Below are 9194 nucleotides of genomic sequence, written 5' to 3'. Positions count from 1 at the left end.
ATTCTTCGAATATAACCGGATTTAATCACGTGCACAAATGCCTTGGTCTTAGCCCGATAGAATAACTCATACGAATGCCTTCTGCCTTAGCCCGGATATAGCCACTAGCACAATTGCCTTCGGGTCTTAACCCGGATATAATTTCCAGCATAGTTGTCTTCGGGCTTAGCCCGGATATCATTCAATTTCTCATGCACACATACATCAATAATCATTGGACATACATATTTCATTTTCACACTAAGGCTCAAACACAATTATAATCATTAGCATATTCGCCTTCGGGACTTAGCCCGGGTGGAATTCAAATACTCATACACACATAATCAATAATCATACACATCCATATTTCATCTCACATAATTCAAGTAAGGTCACTTCTTGAGGACTTACCTCGGATGTTGTCGAACGGCTTTTTCGGCTATTCGATCACCTTTTCCTTCCCCTTGTCCAATTGTGGCCCTCTTAGCTCTTGAGCTAATTCAAACAAATTCAATTTATTAAAACCTCATTGTGCTTGCTTATGGCCGAATATGACAAGGATTTTAAATGGTCATATGGCCACTCTTTAGCTTGAATACACAATGGTCATGCACATTTTATACTACATCAAGCAATTCAATACAATTTATTTGAGCATCAAGGAAATGCTAAGGCCTTCAATAGGCTACCCAAGGCCGAATATTCATGTACATGTTGAGGTCAATTTTGCACTTAATACCTCACAAAACAGCATGCAATCTACTAATTAATGCTTTGCACATTGTGGCCCAAAACTTATAATATAGCATCAAGCACTTATATGTGTGCTAGGCAATTGTGCTTGCAATTTCACCAAGCATTCTTCCACATTTTCTTCTTTAAATCAATATATTCATCACTTAGTTCATAACCAAACATAATGTGCAATCATATATATGCATATATGAGCATGGCAATTTTCAAGGTGTCCATAGCCATCCAAAACACAAATTTTTAACTAACATGCAAGAAGCATGAATCATGCTCAAGAATGCATCATGGCGAATATGACAATCATGCTCCTTTTCAACTTTAATCATGATAAAACAAAGAGAAAACTCAAAATCTTACTCATGAATAGAAAATCCATCATTGCATGCATCATCATCAAGCTTCACACTTAGCATGCAATGGCTTTATCACCATAACAACTTTGCCCAAATACCATTTCCATGGCATAACAAAGATTTGAGCCATGGCTAACATGCACATCAAGTTAGTAACCAAGTCATGCATGAAACTCCAAACACAACCTCATACATACCTTAATCTTGTTACAAGTATGGCCAAATCTCCTTCTAGTTCTCTTCTAAACCAAAAATGGAGCAAAAATCCTTTCTTCCTCCTTATGATTTTCGCCAAAAGATGAGAAAGGATGAACAAATTTTTTGTTTTCTTCTTGGTTGCACGGCAATGGGGGGAATGCTACTCTCTCACACACATTTTTTTTCATTCTTTTCTTACCCATGCTTATTTGTTTATGATTTCTCCCTAATGCCCAACAAAACATGTTTCATGACATGTTTAGCCCATATCACTTTGTCATGGCCGCCATCACTTGTAAAAAGGGAAATTTGACATGCAAGTCCATTATTTTGCATGCATGCTTTAATTAGTCATCACATATTTCCCTATCGTACTTTCAAAGTTCACTACTAAGTCCTTTCTTATAAATTAGCACCTAATTAATAAAAATCGAGACATGAAATATTTACGCATACCAATTCCACATACAATAAGCACGGAATATAACACTTAATTATTCTTGTGACTCGGTTTCGTGGTCCCAAACCACTCTCCGACTAGGGTCACATTCGGGTGTCACAACTCTCCCCACTCAAGAGATTTTCGTCCCTCAAAAGCTTACCGGTAAATAGGTTCGGATATCGCTCTCTCATAGAGTTCTCGGTCTCCCAAGTAGCTTCTTCTATCCCGTGCTTGAGCCATAACACTTTCACTAGCGGAACTCGCTTGTTTCGCAACTCTTTCACTTCGTGATAGGATACGAATTGGTTCTTCCTCATAACTCATATTAGCTTGAATTTCAATTTCGATGGACTAATCACGTGCGTTGGATCGGATCTATAACGTCGAAGCATCGACACGTGGAAGACATCGTGAACCTTTTTGAGTTCGGGGCAAAATCAAACGATATGCCACCGGACCGACTCGCTCGATATCTCATATGGCCCAATGAACCTCGGGCTCAACTTGCCCTTACTACGAACTCGAGTATCTTTTTCCAAGGCGATACCTTGAGAAACACTTTATCACCCACCGATACTCGATATCCTTACGCTTCATATCCGCTGCGACTTACTCTCGATCGAAGGCTATCTTCAAACTTTCACGGATTACTTTCACTTTCTGCTCAAAGATCCCTAATCAAATCCACCCGAAAATCTTGCTTTCACCAAGCTCACCAAAACAAGGGTGTACGGCATTTACGCCGCACAAAGCCTCGTAAGGTGCCATCTTAATGCTCGATTGAAAGTCGTTGTTGTCGTAATTCAATCAACGGCAAATACCGTTCCCATGAACCACTAAACTCGAGGACGCAACATCTTAACATATCCTCAAGTATCCGAATTACCCGCCGGATTGACCATCGGTTTGGGGGTGAAAGGCGGTCTTGAAATGCAACTTGGTACCCAAAGCTTCTTGCAACTTTTTCCAAAACCGCGAGGTAAATCTCGGATCTCTATCCGACACGATAGAAATAGGCACCCGTGTAATTTCACAACTGAGAAACGTACAATTCCGCTAATTTGTCCATTGAAAATCCGTGACGTCACGGGGACAAAGTGGGCCGACTTAGTCAATCGATCTACCACGACCCAAACCGCATCCTTCTTACTTGTCGACAATGGCGGTCCGGATACAAAGTCCATTGTGACTCGATCCCATTTCCACTCGGGTATCGTGATTGGTCAAGTAATCTCAAGGCACCGATGTTCCGCTTTCACTTGTTGACATATTAAACATCTTGAAACAAAGTCGGAGATGTCTCGCTTCATACCATGCCACCAAAATCGACGTTTCAAATCATTGTACATCTTCGTACTCCCCGGGTGGATTGCCATTTGGCTACAATGGGCTTCATTCAGAATTATCGAAATGAGTTCCGAATTCCTTGGGACACACAGACGACTTTTGAACCTCAAACAATCGTCATCGTCGATTTGAAACTCCGAGTCCTTGTTCGAACACACGCAGCCCGCTTTTGCAACCAACTCGTCGTCGACTTTCTCGAGCTTCTCGAATTTGGTGTGTCAATAGTGGTTTGGCTTTCAATTCACCACTAACACACCGTCGGATCGGACGGACAAGTGCACATTCATCGCTCGTAAAGTGAATAACGATTTACGACTCAAGGCATCCGCAACCACATTCGCCTTTCCCGGGTGATAATCAATGATCAGTTCATAATCCTTTAACAGCTCAAGCCAACGTCTTTGTCGCAGATTTAAGTCTCTTTGGGTCATCAAATATTTGAGACTTTTGTGATCCGAGTATACATGGCACCTTTCACCAAATAAGTAATGTCGCCAAATCTTTAAGGCGAATACGATGGCGCCAATTCGAGATCATGAGTCGGATAATTTTTCTCATGTGGCTTTAATTGCCTCGACGCGCAGGCCACAACTCGACCTTCTTGCATTAATACGCAACCTAACCCAAGTAGAGAGGCGTCGCTATAGATAACAAACTCCTTGCTTGGACTCGGGTTGCACTAGAATTGGGGCTTCAACAAATAAGTTTTCAGTTGATCGAAGCTTTTTGGCATTTCTCCGTCCATTCGAACTTAACATCCTTTTGGAGTAGCCGTCATCATCGGCGTGGTATCGTTGAGAACCCTTTACAAAACGTCGGTAATAACCTAAGAAGCCCCAAAAAGCTTCAACCTCAAGAATATTTCTGAGGCTTCCAATTTAGTATAGCTGAAATTTTATTCGGTCGACTCGAATACCGATCAGATACCACATGACCCAAGAAGCTAACCTCTCTTAACCGAACTCACACTTGCTGAACTTAGCATATAATTGCTTGTCCGTAAAATTTGCAGACTAACCGCAGTGTTCAAAGATGTTCGGTCTCATTTCTTGAATAGACCAAGTCGTCATCAATGAACACGACTACGAATCGATCCAAATATGGTCTAAAGATTCGATTCATTAAATCCATAAATACCGCAGGGCATTAGTGAGCCCAAACGGCATCACCAGAACTCATAGTGACCATATCTCGCTCAAGGCGCGGTCTTGGGCACGCCCCGAATCTCGGATTCGCAATTGATAGTAGCCCGATCTCAAATCTATTTTCGAGAACACCGAGGCTCCCTTCAGCTTGATCGAACAAGTCATCAATACGTGGCAACGGATATTTGTTCTTTATCGTCGCTTTGTTAAGGCGACGATAGTCGATGCACAATCGCATGGTTCCATCCTTCTTCTTCACGAACAAAGACCGCGCGCACCCTAAGGCGAAAAAACTCGGCGAGCAAAACCTCTATCCACCAATTCTTGCAACTGAACTTTCAACTCCTTTAATTCCGTTGGTGCCATACGATACGGAGCTATCGAAATTGGAGTGGTACCAGGTACCAATTCGATACCAAATTCTATTTCCCGAACAGGTGGTAAACCCGGCAATTCTTCGGGGAAAACATCCGGGTATTCACAAACCACGGGCATAGATTCGGGTTTCTTCTCTGATTCCTTGTCATCGAGTACGTACGCAAGGTACGCCGCACCCTTTTCTTACATATTTCGGGCCAACATCGGCGATATTACACCGGCAACCCCTTTAAGTCCGTGGACTCAACCCAATTATTTCATTATTCGCGACTTCAAATCGATAGTCTTGCTCTTGCAATTTACAACCGCATCGTGCATGGTCAACCAATCCAAACCAAGAATAACATCGAACTCATCGAATGGCAAAAGCATTAAGTCCGCCGGAAAACAAGAACCTCGGAACACTAGGGGACTTTTCTTGCACACTTTGTTAACAAGCACGTAATGACCCAAGGGTTTGACACCGAATTACAAACTCAAGAGACTCAATGGGCAAAGTCTTCTGGATGCTAAGGTTTCACATATATATGAATGAGTAGAACCGGGGTCAATCAAAGCAATTACATTTGTATTGAAAAGAGTGAAAGTACCGGTAATAACATCCGAGAGGCAAGATCCTCGGCGTGCGGCGTATGGCATAAGTCCTAGCAGAGCACGAGCCTCGATCTGATGGTAGCATCTCTAGATCCTCTCGACCGCCACCGACATTGCCCATATTTCTAGGTGGTCTACCTCGGCGATGGTAGCACCCGGTTTGCACTCGACTTGCATTCTGCTCATGCATCCTCGGGCAATCCTTCATAAAGTGGTCGGCGATCCACACTTATAGCAGGCGATCACGAAACCAACAGCTCCCGAATGCCATTTGCCACAATGTGGACACTCCGCCCTCTCTCGGCGATCATTTCCGCCACCGGCGATCGAGGTGACTCGTGTGGTCACAGGGGGTCGATCGCGTCCTCGTCTAAAAAAGCCCGAAACGCCTCTGGACCGGCTCGCATCATCTCGAAATCTCTTCGATGCTTGTTGAAGAGACTTTCCCGAGGACCTCTTTCGGAATTCTCCAATCCCCACATCAGCTTTTTGTTTCTCCTTTCTAAGCTCTTCGGCTTTACAAGCTCGCTCAACAAGTACTACGAACTCTCGTATCTCGAGAATGCCAACAAACATCCTTATATCATCATTCAGCCCATCCTCGGCGTTTACATAATAGCTTCGGACGAAATGCATTCTCGCGTCTGGCTAAGCCTCACAAACTTTCGTTCGTAGTCGGTAACGGACATAGAACCTTGCTTAAGATCAAGGAATTCCCTCCGCTTTTGGTCGATGAATCTCTGACTAATATACTTTTTTCGGAACTCGGTTAGAAAGAATTCCCAAGTCACTTGTTCTCTAGGCACCACAAGTCGAGTACTCCACCAATAGTAGGCGGACTCGCGTAGCAAGGAGATGGTACACTTTAAGCACTCATCGGTGTATGCAGGATAGCTCATCAAGCACCGGATAGTGTTATCTAACCATAATTCAGCTCGCTTCGGCATCATCATCATCCGTAGCCTTAAATTCAGTGGCCCCATGTTTTGAATCCTATCGATGGGGCTTACGACCTTATTTGGTCGATTCTGGGAGGTATTGTAGGTCTTGGGGTTGCATTCGTCGGGAATGGAGGTGGTGGAACAGTAGTGTTGGTTCGAATGTATTGATTAAACCATTCGTTCATCACACTATAAAAGGCTTGCCTAGCCTCGTCATTAGGATTACTGGCCATAGGTTGAGAGTCCGCCGCTGTCCCTTCTTGCGCAAGCAAGCGCCACACTCTCCACATCATCAGCTATCGCTCGGTTGGGATCGGGATCCATTGCTATAAACAAACATGAAGTCAAATTGTCAGAATTCATCACACTATCGATTCATCATTTAATGGCATGTATAGCTAGACCCCAAACACATCACGGTAGTCCTAGAATCGACTAAACCGTGGCTCTGATACCAATAAAATTGTAACACCCCAAACCCGAGACCATCGCCGGTGTCGGACCCGAGGGTTAACAAACTAAGTTCACATGTTTTTGCCCACCAATTTGACATTTCCAGTCAGGCTGGAAAACTGCGTCACTGTCGCCTTAAAAATCATATCTCGAGTTTCAAAACTCGGAAACTGGTTTCGTAAATTTTCCCTGAATTTAGACTCATATATCCATCCATGGATTTATTTCTAGGATTTTTGGTCGGGCCAATTGGTACAGTTTATTAGTTAAAGTTACCCCTGTTACAGGGATCGACTGCTCTGACCTTCGCGCGGTATAACTTGAATATCTCTCTGTACAGGGCTTTAATGCTGGTGTCGTTTGTTTCTAATGAAACTAGACTCAAAATGGAATCTGTACATATAAGGTATATCTCCTAATTCTTTTTGGATAATTTATAGTGAATTTTTAAAGTTGCGACAGGGAACCCAGAAACCATTCTGGCCCTGTCTCACAATAGCTTTAATATCTCTTAACCTGTAACTCCTATGACCGTTTCGTTTCTTCCATATGAAAATAGACTCATCAAGGTTCATTTACATAGCTTATTCACTATCTAATTCCATTCCTATGAATTTTGGTGATTTTTCACATTCATGCCACTGCAGCTGGCAGCATCTGTTTTAAGATAGGACTTACCTATTTGGTGGTCTCCATGATTCAACTAGCCTTACCATACATAGGTTCATATATGATCATTTTAACCATGCCAATGGCTGATCATATGACCAACATTCCCATTTCAAGCCATAGCCACATCATGACACAAAATATATACATACAACCCACAATTAGTCTAAGTTCATGCTTCCCTTTTCGAGCCATTTTCGCACGGCCATACATACTTACATTACAACATATTTAACAAACAAGGGGTAGTCCTATACATGCCATCTCAAGTTCAACCAAAAATTTATACCAAAATGGAGGCTTGATAGTGTGGATGACTTGACTTCAACGATCCCAAATCCGATTGCCTCGGCGAAATCTAGAAAACTAAGAGCCAAAGCAACGGGGTAAGCATTTTTATGCTTAGTAAGTCTCAAGGAATATAATGAACTATAATTTACAGCAATACATTCACATAGCCAAATGCATCATTTCATTAATACACATTCTTACTTCATACTTCATCATTATATAAGTTCGCAAAGCATCAATCAATTCAATAACTGAAATTCATTAGTCGATTGAGCGAATGTTGCTCAAACACGTCGACTTTCCAATGCACATATAACGTACCTTATCCTTTGGGCTTTCCGAGTGTACTAATTAAATTCATTTCGCAACCAACACTCACCTCCAGCCCAAGATTCTTGAAATATAGCGGATTTAATCACGTGCACAAATGCCTTGGTCTTAGCCGGATAGAATAACTCGCACGAATGCCTTGGGCCTTAGCCCGGATATAGCCACTAGCACAATTGCCTTGGTCTTAACCCGGATATAATTTCCAGCATAGTTGTCTTGGGCTTAGCCGGATATCATTCAATTTCTCATGCACACATACATCAATAATCATTGGACATACATATTTCATTTTCGTTACTAAGGCTCAAACACAATTATAATCATTAGCATATTCGCCGGGACTTAGCCCGGTGGAATTCAAATACTCATACACACATAATCAATAATCATACACATCCATATTTCATCTCACATAATTCAAGTAAGGTCACTTCTTGAGGACTTACCTCGGATGTTGTCGAACGGCTTTTTCGCTATTCGATCACCTTTTCCTTCCCTTGTCCAATTGTGGCCCTCTTAGCTCTTGAGCTAATTCAAACAAATTCAATTTATTAAAACCTCATTGTGCTTGCTTATGGCGAATATGACAAGGATTTTAAATGGTCATATGGCCACTCTTTAGCTTGAATACACAATGGTCATGCACATTTTATACTACATCAAGCAATTCAATACAATTTATTTGAGCATCAAGGAAATGCTAAGGCCTTCAATAGGCTACCCAAGGCCGAATATTCATGTACATGTTGAGGTCAATTTTGCACTTAATACCTCACAAAACAGCATGCAATCTACTAATTAATGCTTTGCACATTGTGGCCCAAAACTTATAATATAGCATCAAGCACTTATATGTGTGCTAGGCAGAATTGTGCTTGCAATTTCACAAGCATTCTTCCACATTTTCTTCTTTATATCAATATATTCATCACTTAGTTCATAACCAAACATAATGTGCAATCATATATATGCATATATGAGCATGGCGAATTTTCAAGGTGTCCATAGCCATCCAAAACACAAATTTTAACTAACATGCAAGAAGCATGAATCATGCTCAAGAATGCATCATGGCGAATATGACAATCATGCTCCTTTTCAACTTTAATCATGATAAAACAAAGAGAAACTCAAAATCTTACTCATGAATAGAAAATCCATCATTGCATGCATCATCATCAAGCTTCACACTTAGCATGCAATGGCTTTATCACCATAACAACTTTGCCCAAATACCATTTCCATGGCATAACAAAGATTTGAGCCATGGCTAACATGCACATCAAGTTAGTAACCAAGTCATGCATGAAACTCCAAA

The sequence above is a fragment of the Gossypium arboreum genome, chromosome 4, assembly GCF_025698485.1.
Source record: "Gossypium arboreum isolate Shixiya-1 chromosome 4, ASM2569848v2, whole genome shotgun sequence".
Classification (NCBI taxonomy): domain Eukaryota; kingdom Viridiplantae; phylum Streptophyta; class Magnoliopsida; order Malvales; family Malvaceae; genus Gossypium; species Gossypium arboreum.
The sequence above is the reverse complement of the archived record's forward strand: the minus strand, read 5'-3'. Positions refer to the sequence as shown.